The sequence below is a fragment of the Rana temporaria genome, chromosome 3 (assembly GCF_905171775.1).
Source record: "Rana temporaria chromosome 3, aRanTem1.1, whole genome shotgun sequence".
Taxonomy (NCBI): domain Eukaryota; kingdom Metazoa; phylum Chordata; class Amphibia; order Anura; family Ranidae; genus Rana; species Rana temporaria.
Genome location: NC_053491.1, coordinates 367,361,156 through 367,373,741, shown reverse-complemented (window position 1 = coordinate 367,373,741; position 12,586 = coordinate 367,361,156). Strand labels below are relative to the sequence as shown.

General features: G+C 45.2%; 1 protein-coding gene and 1 pseudogene across 2 annotated transcripts in view; one reads left to right on the top strand and one right to left on the bottom strand.

Moving 5' to 3' along the window:
• SOX5 (SRY-box transcription factor 5) overlaps window positions 1-12,586 on the bottom strand; it is a 282,377-nt gene that overhangs the window by 223,278 nt on the left and 46,513 nt on the right. The window lies entirely within an intron of this gene.
• LOC120933955 lies at window positions 7,028-7,134 on the top strand (annotated as a pseudogene).

Sequence of the window (12,586 nt, the reverse complement as noted above, 5' to 3'; positions counted from 1 at the left end):
TGTCCATGGGAAAATACGTAGGCGTTTACAGGCATATTAAAAAAAATACAGTAAAACCTTGGTTTGCAAGTATAATTCGTTCCAGAAACATGCTTGTAATCCAAAGCACTTGTATATCAAAGCATTTTTTTTACAGGGTATAAAAGAAAAGAGAGGCACCTCTAAGTGTAGCAATAAGTTGCTAAATGTTGTACCTTCATTAAATGTAACCAAATAGCTACACTTAGAGGCTCCCCTCCTTTTTCTATACTCAGTTGTGACATGACGCTACTCTTATATCAAGACATCGCTTGTATATCAAGGCAAAATGTATTAAAACATTTTGCTCGTCTTGCAAAACGCTCTCAAACCAAGTTACCCTCAAATCAAAGTTTTACTGTATTTACAGACAAGAAAAAAAAAAAAAAGAAAGAAACACACCATCACATTCAGGAGAGGAGCTTTTATGCAGAAATAAAAAAAATAAAAAAACACTTGACGTGCCTAAACGCATCTAAAACGCTAGATGCGTTTATTGCTTGAGGATTCAATCCAGAGGCTAGGATAAATTAATAAATGGAATCCATAAATGCTTATGTGCTTAACGCACCTAAACGCATGTGCAAAATGCTGCTTTTGGCAAGTTTTAAGCAGCTTTTCTCTTGCCAGATTTAGTGGCATTATGGGGAGCTGAGCAAATGCTCAGTGTGCATGAGGTCTTATACTATGTGACAGCACTGCAGAATATCAGAGCTATATGAATTTTAGAATTATAATAGAGTGTAAGCTCCACTGGTGCAAAAGACAGATGTGAATGGTTCAGCATTCTCGGTACAGCACTGCAAAATGTGTCAGCGCTATATAAAACCAGGAAATCTTTGGGCTTTTGAAGAGATTAAGCAAAATGATGGGGATACTCTGGACACACGGCTCCGTGACAGATCATTCTGCAGCAATCTCCCAAGGCCTCTTACATCTGTTGGATGCGCCGGGTGTAATTTTGGGATGAATATGGTGGACAGATTCCAGATTCTGCTCCCTTCACTACCCCAGTCCTGGCTGCTCATCTCCGAAATCTAAATGAAATGGATGATGAGGAATCAGCCAGCTGACGGTTCGCCATGTGTCCCCTCTATTGGGCTCGTGGTAAATGGCAGTGTTGTGATTGTGCCATTTACCCATGTCTAATGAAAAGTGACATCGCTGGCGGGGAGGAGGGGGACAGCCAAGCGTGGAGCTGACAGCTCCCAGATTCAGGTACAAATCACCCACTTCAGTGAGATCTGTGAACGAGTGACAAGCAACATGGACTCTTGCACGTGGAGTGTCGCGCGTCATTTCAGTTACTGTAGTTATAACTACAGCAAGCAACTGTCCCAGATATCCAGCCAGCGAGAGTCACTGTTGGGAACTTGGGAGGAATCAGAGCTTGAAAAACTCCTTTCACCACGATACAAAGCTCCCCTTCAGTTGGATGTGGACAATTTAAAATTCAGGTGACAGAGTCTACAGATTGCCTTTATTTCCTTTTCTGGCATTCATCTTCTGCAGATGCTGCTCCAGCTAGTGAAAATCTCACAGCTGCCCTCATCCCCATTTTCTGAACAGCTCTTTATCCAATCCTCTAAAAATACAACTATTGTGTTCCCTGGTTCTAGCCCTGCCTTCTCGGAGCCCCCTGCAGCCTGCCAATGCATACCTGAGCAGAAAAGGATGCAAAGCTACTTGGATGCATCCCGAATGCGGCTGCAGAAAAGGACATATATTTTAGATGACTAAAATCTGTGATATGTCCCTACAGCATAATCATCTTCTCTAATAATAAAATGTATAGAAACAATAACAACAATGTGCGACTGTAGTGGGTACATTGGAGTGTAAGCTCTTTTGGTGCAGAATCTGATATGACTGACTCAGTGTTCTCTGGTGCAGAGATTGATGCGACTATTCACTTTTATATCATATGCCTTCTATAGGTCTCTGGTTCCTGCTAAAAGGATTGGCTGGGTCTTTAAAAACATGGTCTCCAGTACTTGTGATAAAAGTTCCACCACCATCCAAATTGGTACGTAGGGATTCACCTCCCATCTCCATCACCTAATTTGTTAAATGTAAATCAGGAATTAGCAGGCAGGTATCACTCTCCTGCGGCACGCGAGCGCCATCCTTGGCAATCCACTCATTAAACCGGGTAAGATCAAACAGAGAATGATAATTAAAAAGCTCCCATTGAGCTCTTCAACTGCTTCGACCCACGTAGAGACAAATCGAGGCGGGGGACCGAATTATAAGAGTCACACTTCGTCTTTCCTAATTAATTTCATAGATTTCCTCCTCACTGTTCACCATAGGGTCCGCCGCAAAATTGCAGCGACACTCCGACTGTGGTAAAGGATCAATAAACGTACAATGACAGTTCACTGAAATTCCACACCTGAAATAACGCTAGCTTCAGAATAGAGAAGCAGAATATTCAATGTATTCATTTGTAGAGAAGATTTCCCACAATCCTCCTCCCACTTTCCCTGAAATATGCACACAGTTTAAGCCCCCTTCAAATTGTGCCGATTTGACAAGTCAAATTACATGCCGAATCAGAGCCTATTGCCGGCAACGGCACCGTCCGAATCTGTGCAACTTAAACGCCGACTTTGCGATGCCGCACCGGTTCCCAAAAGTAGTTCCTGCACTACTTTTGGTGACTTCTGGGGCTATTTCAATAGACATCTGTGCATGAACCTGCACAGATGTCTCTCAAATCGCCCCCAAAGTCGGACTGAAATGCCGGTTTGCAATCCTTTTAGTTGTAGTGTGAACCTAGGCTAAAGGTATATCTAAACAGCACTTTAAATGAAGGAGGGGAGAGTTAAAACCTGTGTCAATTTGTTTTGCCATCTGTGTGTCATTGTGTCATTGGGGGAGATTTCCCTTAATTTCCTCTACTGCAGACGTAGCCGGAACTGAGAGGCAATCTACGAAAAGGGAAAGGCACTTTTTATCAGACAATGGAAAAGGTGTTACTTTAGAACACAGAAAAAACAAATACTCCTGCGCACGAGTGGATTGTCCAACAGTCAGTGTTCCATAAAAAAAGTGACAAAAACGGTAACAAAGGCCTTGCTGCCCTTCATGGATGGGGAAATATCCTGGTGGCAAGAGAGAGGGAAGAAAAGAAGAAGAAGGTGCACCAGCCTAGTGTGTTACCGTTATAACAATTTAATGTAATAAAAAAAATGTAATAAAAAAAAATACTCACAAAGAAAGCAGCATAGTAGGCTTATCAACAACGCTGTAGTGAATACCCTACAAACCACACTCCAAATGGGGGGATGAAGATGTGTCACTGCCGGCTGACGCGTTTCGAGGCTCAAAGGACCTCTTCATCAGAGCCCAGCAGTGTAGACCCTTCCAAGAGCTCCCCTTATATACATATGAGCACTCATAAATGTGCCCAACGACAGCAAGCCGCGGAGGACCTCCCAGGGACCATCTAGACTCCTCCCACCTATATGGGTGGTCCCAGATATCTCACACCAATCAAAAAAGCAATGATGATAGTAATAATAATGAAGATAGTAATGGTGATGGATGAAAAAATGGAATGGAGAACAATAAGTGCAGGGTAGGGATGGATGGAAGATGTAAATATAAAACTAAATATAAATGTAAATATAAATATAAAATACAATAATATAATATAATAATTAAATGTCGGTAGCGATAGATGACAGTGGTATAGATGCCAAAGTTGGCAGCAGCATTGCGCCCTAGGGCTGTAATCACTGTTATATGTCACTACTGTAAATATAAATATAATTGTAGATATAGATATGAATATAAGTAGAAATATAAATAAAATTAAAATTAAAATAAAAGTGAAAATAAAAGTGAAAATAAAAAAATTTATAAAATATTAAAATATTATAATATTAATAGATGAAATAGCAGCTCAGTCAAAGGGAGCTGGATTAACAGATAGGTGGCTGCAACCAGATCTGCAAACAACGTTGTCCCCCTGCTCCCCCAGAATCATCAAGAGAAATACCTGTTCCCCTAAATGTTTCGGCCTCGGATAGATCTCCATCTGTCATGGCGCAGTACGATGCAACACGGCAGTGCTGTAGCTCCATGTGGACATTGAGTGGAGCGCAAAAGACTCCATCTGCGCTCCAAGGATGCCCGCGCCAGAGCATTATGTCATTGCTAATGGAAAAAGGTATCCCCATTGTTAAGACTTCACTTCTATTCTTGTTCTGGGCATAGTTTAAAATGTTTGTTTTCCCATTACCTTCATTCACAATTACAATAAATACAAACCAGACAGAGGGTAAATCTCCCCAGTGAGGGCACAGACATCAGTAAAAACCTTTTTTTTAAATATTGTAGTGACCCTGACCATTTTTTTGGGGGCTGGAGCACCCCTCTCCCACATAGAGGAGTTTGGCTTCCATGGCTGAGACACAGGATCTTGCATTCTATTACTAGTGTAAGACCCACTAATTCGGGGTAATTTGTTGCAGTAAGTGGGCTTAGCACTATATGACCATATAGTGTGACCACACCCCCCACTTTTTTTTTTAATACGTTCAGGTGTTTTTAACTAGCCCTGCAGGATAAATGTCATTCTTGAATGTGTGTGCTATAATCTGTTTTGTATTGATCAGTAAAAACCTGACATTCATCTCAAATGTAGACTGAGTGTTCAGGGCCATATAGGCGAGCCTACACAGCTGTCAAATTCTGACATGCGGCTGTGACTGCATCCACCTCTACAGACTGTCTTACACGCAGTTCGGGGAAAATGCTGGTGCAATAACATAGGCAGCCTGCAGCCAGGAGCGTTGACATCCCCCCATCTTAATGAACCCAAAAAAATAAATAGTTTTCTTTTTTATACTGACTTTCCTGGTTCCTCTTATCCCCCTCATCAACCTGCTACTGAAATCTTTATTCCCATTACATCCTTATTTTAAAACCAGTGAAGTCACTTGGTATTTCGGCTTCTCTATGCAATACAGGCAGATAATGGCCAGTGGAAAAAGCTGGCAGTGCATAGTTGCCTGAAAACATTACAGCACCCTGCCTCACTATTCCTTCTGACGCAAGCTGTGGGCTGGCTCTAGGGAGGAGTTATGCAAATATCAAAATTGCTTGATGGGTGGATGTCAGTCAAATGGAGTGGGAGTTTCAAGACCCACTGAATTTACAACTGAAATCCAATCAATAAAAAGGGATGGGCCAGAGACAGATAGTCAAGCTGGGGAGGATAGCGGTAGATCAGGGTTCTCCAAACTACTGCCCTCCAGCCGTCGCAGAACTATACGTCCCATGATGCATTGTAAAACTCTGACATTCACACACATGACTGGTCATGATGGGATTTGTAGTTCCTAAACAACTGGAGGGCCGTAGTTTGAAGACCCCTGAGCTAGATGATGCTGGACATCCTCCTGCCAAAAAATGAGGTGGGTTCAGACTAGAGGTCGACCGATATATCGGCCGGCCGATATATCGGGCCGATATTCAGTCGTTTTGGAGAAATCGGCATCGGCCGATTATTATCCAAATGTGGCCGATATTTAGCAGATCTGCATCAGCAGAGTGTGGAGAAGGAAGGAGGAACATGGGGTTCCCCCTCCCTTCTCCACACTGTCTGCAGAGCAGTGCCGTGTGTGTGAAGGAGAATGGAACTGTCGGACTGATGTCGGGGTGGGCGGGACTCAGCTGTCCAACACCAGCCAAAGGGATGAGATCATTGGCTGGATAGCTGCTGGGTCCCGCCCACCTCCAACATCACGATGAATCTGAGCTCCTCTCTCTCTCTGCTCTCACAGTTTCACAGCACATAATGTAGCTGAATGTGTGAAACTCTCTCTTCATACAGTTTCACAACTGCTGCAGAGAGAAAGAGGAGCTCAGATTCATTGCGATGTTGAAGGTGGGCGGGACCCGGGGTGGGCGGGACTCAGCACCTACCCAGCCAATGATTTCATCCCATTGGCTGGTGGACAGCTGAGCCCCGCCCAACCCGGGTCCCGCCCACCTTCAACATCGCAATGAATCTGAGCTCCTCTTTCTCTCTGCAGCAGTTGTGAAACTGTATGAAGAGAGAGTTTCACACATTCAGCTACATTATGTGCTGTGAAACCTGCCAGTGCCATCTGCTAATGCCAACCAGCCAGTGCCACCTGCCAATGCCATCCAGTGCCACCTGCCAATGCCATGCCAACTAGTGCCACCTGCCAATGCCAACTAGTGCCATCTGTTAATGCCATCCAGTGCCACCTGTCAATGCCATCCAGTGCCACCTGCCAGTGGCAACGCCATCCAGTGCCACCTGCCAATACCATCCAGTGCCACCTGCTAATGCCATCTAGTGCCATCCAGTGCCACCTGGCATTGCCAATGCCATCCAGTGCCACCTGCCAATGCCACCCAGTGCCATCTGCCAGTGCCATCTGCCAGTGCCACCTGCTAGTGCCAACTAGTGCCACCTGCCAAGGCCATCCAGTGCCACCTGCCAATTAGTGCCACCTGCCAGTGCCAACCAGTGCCATCTGCCAGTGCTAACTATTGCCAATTAGTGCCACCTGCCAGTACCATCCAGTGCCACATGCCAATTAGTGCCACCTGCCAGTGCCAATTAGTGCCACCTGCCAGTTAGTGCCACCTGCCAGTGCCAATTAGTGCCACCTGCCACTGCCACCTTAGTGCCACGTGCCAACCAGTGCCACCTGCCAATCAGTGCCATCTGCTTTTGCCAATTGGTTCCATCCAGTGCAATCTGCCAGTGCCAATTAGCGCCACCTGCCAAAAAATAAAAAAACGGCCTAAAATATCGGCCGCAAAAATCGGCATCATATATCGGCCATCGGCCGCCCCAAATTCTAAATATCGGCATCGGCCAGAGAAAAACCCATATCGGTCGACCTCTAGTTCAGACTTGCTGTAAGTCATTTCAATACAGGAGAGAAGAAGCGTGTGCAACGGTACAAGACTGAAGTTCTGCTTTCAAATTAAGTCTCAGAAATCACCGGTAACCTTACTGCACGCTTCTCGGCCTTTTGGCCAAGATCAAGTGTAGTACCTGTTCTTATCAGTTGTCCGAGGAGCGCTGAAGCACCTCCTACATGGGGAGGGTGGATGCAATCCAATGACGTCATTGCACCTGGAAGGATGGTTTCAGCAGGGACTACGCCGTGCTGCCCAACAGATACTGGGGGCCGGCCTATGATTGTGTCTGAGCCATCTGGAAGGGTGCTCCTGGTGAGGATGGGTGGCTGCGCTTGGTCTGGTCTTTTTGCCGAGTTCTAGTCCAGCCTTCTGGCTGGCCGGTGTAAGTGCTATCCCTGTCGGCGATCTGGTAGGAGGAGCTGGTACTGCACTGTGATGGGTCAGGTTAGGACCATGCAAATCCGCTGGGTTGACGGAGGGTCTGGAGGGGCTAGTATTGGCGGTGGCTGCTAACTGGAGCGGCAGTTCTCCCTAAGAAAACCTTGAAGGGCTCTCTAGCTGGCAGGGGTGGAGGGCTGCACTGGCCGGTCGGGGGGTTGGATTTGGAACGAAAAGCCTATGGTGCATGTGCCCCTGGAGTGGCAGTCCAGGGGTATCTGAGAATCACTGTGAGTGAGGGTCACTTTGATTTAAAGATACCACGGTCACTGCACCAGCAACACGCTTTTTGTAGCACCTGCCTCCTGGGCCGGGCCATTTTTTTATTCCTGGCCGGAGGGCCTGGTCATTGTAGAACACAATGACCACTTCTTTCACTCTCTTCTCCACTATCCCTTTCCCCCACTTTATTTTATTTATAGCCTATGTTTGTCACGTTTTTGTCTTTTTTTTGTTTGTGCACGCTATTTGTTCACTGTGTGATCAGTAGGATGCCGGTCCTCGGGCCAGCCCTGAACGTCTTGGGAGTGGGTGGGCATGGCTTTCTGGCTTAGTTCGCCTGCTCTCATGGGGTCTCCCTTTGGGGGAGCCCCACCTAGTACTGGGAGGGTTCTGTTTCGGCAGACTCTCCAAGGAAGTTGGGTCAGTGTCGGCTTCAGTTGCTTGGACCACAGTACCTTAGTCCCCATCTGGCCCCCCCAGGGGATCAGGGTTTGGGTCCTTTTTCACAGGAGGACCACTTGACGTTGCACCCGTCTGCACGTTTTTGTGACCACTCTTTATGTTTGTGCACATTTTTTCTGCACCGGGTGAAGTTTTTGGGTGTGTTACACACGCCATAGGCTTTTAAGAAAAAAAAAAAAAACACCTTACTGCACTTGAGAATTCATCTTTGTGACAAGCAATGTACAATGCTTTTTACTGCAATTCAAGTAGACCTAATTCTGATACATCAGACAATCCCACTTAGTGTTTTCTTTCTACAGATCCTCAATGTCTACAGAAAAAATTAAATAGTAAAAATGTGCAATAATGATGCATACAGCTATCCTAAAAAATCTTTCTTTTATCACCAAACAAAAAAAAGAAGAGTAGCATATATGGGAGAAAATGCCACCGTAGACAGCTTACGTCAATCAACAAAACCTATGGATTCAGGATATTCTGCCAGACCAAATCTGCCCAACAAAAAAGGACCTGGGCAGTCAGACCCCCCCCCAGGGTCACCGTTCTGCCAGGATCTTCCTCCGATTGACAAGTAGTATGGATGTCGCCATGTACAGACAGGGGAAGAGAAATCAAACGGCGGTCAAATTAATCATTTTTTGTATCTTGTCAACTGCCTGTCATAATCGGTTTTATCTGAAGGGACGAGCGTCGCTGATCATTCGTCCCCGCGAACGCCCCGAGCACGTGTAATCACCCACATACATATTAATTAACTGGCAGGGGAAAAAAGGGAGATAGAAAAAAAAGGAAAGGAAGAGAATAGAAGGAAGGAGATAGAGAGTCTTAAATACCACGGCCGCTCTAGGCTGCAATTTCGGCAGATGAAGAGGTCAGGAGTGTTTAGCAGTGCGCTGCCACGTTAATTTAGTATGACAAGATAAAACAGTAATCTCTGCTCCAAGACGCTGTAAGCCGCCTTCTACCCAGGGACATTCTCCACTCGATCTGCGCTGTATATCACTTTATACAACTGCCGTGACAAAGCCCCTGAGTTCTCTTATGTAAATCTCTCCTCTCCTCGCGCCAGCCAGGCAAGCGCATACGGTCCGACCGTAAGCTACTGGAATATTAGCATCTTACAACACGCCGCCGGGACCAGTTGGCCCTCCCTGAGCGGAGGATGTTTAGTATTCGGATAATCCATTGATCTGCACTCCTCGATCGGCTTGGAATTCTCAATCCGCCCTCGCTGACAGCGCTGGGAAATAAACGGATGTTTCCTGAGATTTGGAGCTCGGGGGTTTCTGATCATTTTCAAAGGGCTTTATGGGCTGCGTTCGAAGATTACGTTTAACCTCTTCAGAGCATGGAGCGATTTGGAGCCGTACGATAATGGGAGCCGGACTCTCCAGCCAGTGGTGGATTAACTCGTTAGTCAGGCCGGCTAGAAGTAGGCAAAATTTCACTAGATGCAGTCTTATGTATACTTTTCTTTAGTGAGGAGATTGTCACAAACAATGACAGAGATCTGTGTTTTCTGTAACGATGGCAGAGAAAGAGCGTGAAAGATTTAAGTTCTGTTTGAGCTTAAAGTGCATCTTGAGCTGAAACTTTTTTTCAGATAGAGAATGTACCTGTCAGGTTTTTTCCTTTTGCCATCTTCCCCCCCCCCCCTTTACTTCTTGTTCTAAGGGAAGACCAGAAGAGGTCTGAAATCCCTCAGAAGTGAGGGAATAATCTTCCTAGGCCACAGGTGTCTCCTCGGAAAGATTTACCGTCACCTCCTGTTCTGGTGACACTGGTGGTGACTTCCTGTCACTTTTCCTTCCAGCAACAGTGGTAACTGAGACAAATGGAGAAGATGAATCTCTCCCCAGTGGGGACACAGAAAGCAATACAAATCAGATAACCCTTCCTCAGTCCCGGATCAGAACGCAGTGTTGGAAGGGTGTATTCCCCTTTAGATTTCCCGTAACGCAGGTGAACGTGCTGCGCTTGTGATCTGCATGCAGGTGCCAATGTATTGTTAATGGCATTACAATTGCAATGTATTTACAGCCACTAAATCACATGGTACTGCAGTACCATGCAGTTTGGTGTAGTGCATTTAAAAAAAAGTAGTGCTTACATTCAGATGAAAGGGCCGTCACAATGCCTATAGATAGGCTACAACGTCTATTTAAAAAAATCCTGTTAAACCCCATGTAAACTGAGGCAGAAAGAACTTCCCTTTCTGCCCAGCACCACTCTGTACACAAGTTCCCGTCCCTTGACCTCCGCATGGGCACAAGACACATCTAGGAGTGTCAATGGCCTCAGTCCTCCACAGCCCTCACCAATTCCTCCCTCTGATCTACTGTCACTGTAGGATACAGTAGTACTACTTTGTAAAGGGGCTGCAATAGCAGTGATCTCAGTCTCCAATCACCGACAGTCTCCTGCAACGTGTCGCCAATCACCGAAAGTCCCCTGCAAGGCGTCGCCAGTCCCCAACAGTCTCTGCCTCTTACAAACATATCTTCAGTCTCTGTCTTTTACAGATTTAGATTAGAAACAGTATTAAACTCTCCTCATGGACCAACAATATGACAGCTGCTGAGGTCCATTGCTGCTCAGCTTCTGTCATTCTTTTTTCATCAGGAGAGTTTAATACTGGTTCTAATATAGATCTGTGAGGTCCCTGTCTTTTCTGAGAGAGTAGTGTTGCCCCTGAAAAACATAGGCAGTATATATTAGACATATTAAGCAACAAGTATCCTCTTCCCAACACCTCCTGGTGACCCTGGTGGTCTGTGTTCTGGAAGAGCACAATCTCTGTGGAGAACCTCAGACCACCATGGACGCATGTACATGGTGGCTGGGCGCAAGGTCAACTTATACTTGTGCTGCATATGTGTTTTGGGTACAGGAAGAGGTTCCATTTATTTTTGACTTTTGTCCTTTTGGTCTGGCACTCCTCTCTAGGTTTCTATGGCTTGAGCTACTGTTGACTGCCCATGAAGGGAAGGCCTTCCTGTGTGGGCTGCCTTGCCAGAGCTATTGAGTTTGACATCTTCCTTCATCTGACTACAAGTACAAGTTTGTATGTGTACTCCAAACACATATGTAGCACGTCTGCAGCCTGTGACGGTTTTCTGTAGCATTGCAAAAGGCAAGCAATATGTTTGGCCCTGCCGTTTAGGCCCCTTATATGTGTGTTGTGGGTTGACTATCACTACGAAAAACTCTACACAGAAAGTACTACTTTTAATAAAAGTAGTAAAACCATCACATCCCCAGCAACAACAATGTGTGAACAAAACTGCATATAAGCACTACAGGAACTGGAAATAAGGTTGGCGTGCCCCAGAGAGATTTGCCTGCTAAAGGGAGACAAAGCTTGAATCTCGCAGTATGGCCGAAGGACAGAGGGACATAGAGAAAAACGGTCATCTTGATTTAGCAAGACAAGAAGGCCCAGAGATGTCACCGTGTCACAGAGCGACACACAATGCCTCCTGAAAATCAGCAAATAACATCGATTGGCGTGACAGGAGCAGAGCTGGGACAAGCCGCCGTGACCGAGCGCTACAAGAGAAACATGAGCATCGCATAGCACAGAACACCACTACACTAATACACAGCTAAGCCAACACTCACAATGCCATCGATGGGCAGTTTATAAGCCGAGCAAACCGTACAAAAACTACATTTCCAACAAGGACACATTTTGAGGTTATGTTTACAATTTATACAGGTTTGCTATTCCCTTTTGTACATTTTACCTCTATAGATCATAGTGCACAGTTAACGCCCCTACTAAATTACTGCCGAGGTAAGCAATACTGGTTTTCCATCAATGTGAGCGCAGTGATAGATTGGTTTTAAAGACAAAGCAACAGTAAAGTACAATCACTAAAAAGAACTACCAAGTGCAAAAAAAAAAAAAGGGAAGAACTACCAAGTATGAAAACAGGCTTGCATACATAAGAAGCACATATGTCTGCTCCCATGTACATATCAATAGGAAAGCCATACAGAGAAAGAAGCTGTTTAAAACATTAACTCGCATCGATAAGATTATTTGCATCCAGCTGATATGTTCACGCATGTATCTTAAAAACTATAAATAAATGGAAAAATAATATTTCTATAGCTCCGACATATTCCGTGGCGGGCAGCATTTTTGGGTCTAATGCCGCGTACACACGATCATTTTTCGGCATGAAAAAAACGTTGTTTTAAAAAAAATGTGTGGGCTTCACATAATTTTTCGGGTTCTGAAAAACGACAATTTTTTTTTCCGAACATGCTGCATATTTGAACAACATTTTAAACAATGTTGTTTTTCGGGTTGTAAAAAATGATCGTGTGTGGGCTAAAACGACGTTAAAAACCCGCGCATGCTTAGAAGCAAGTTATGAGACGGAGCACTCGTTCTGGTAAAACTACCGTTCATAATGGAGTAAGCACAATTATCACGCTGTAACAGACAGAAAAGCGCAAATAGTCTTTTACGAACACGGAATCAGCTAAAGCAGCCCCAAGGGTGGCGTCATCCGCATGG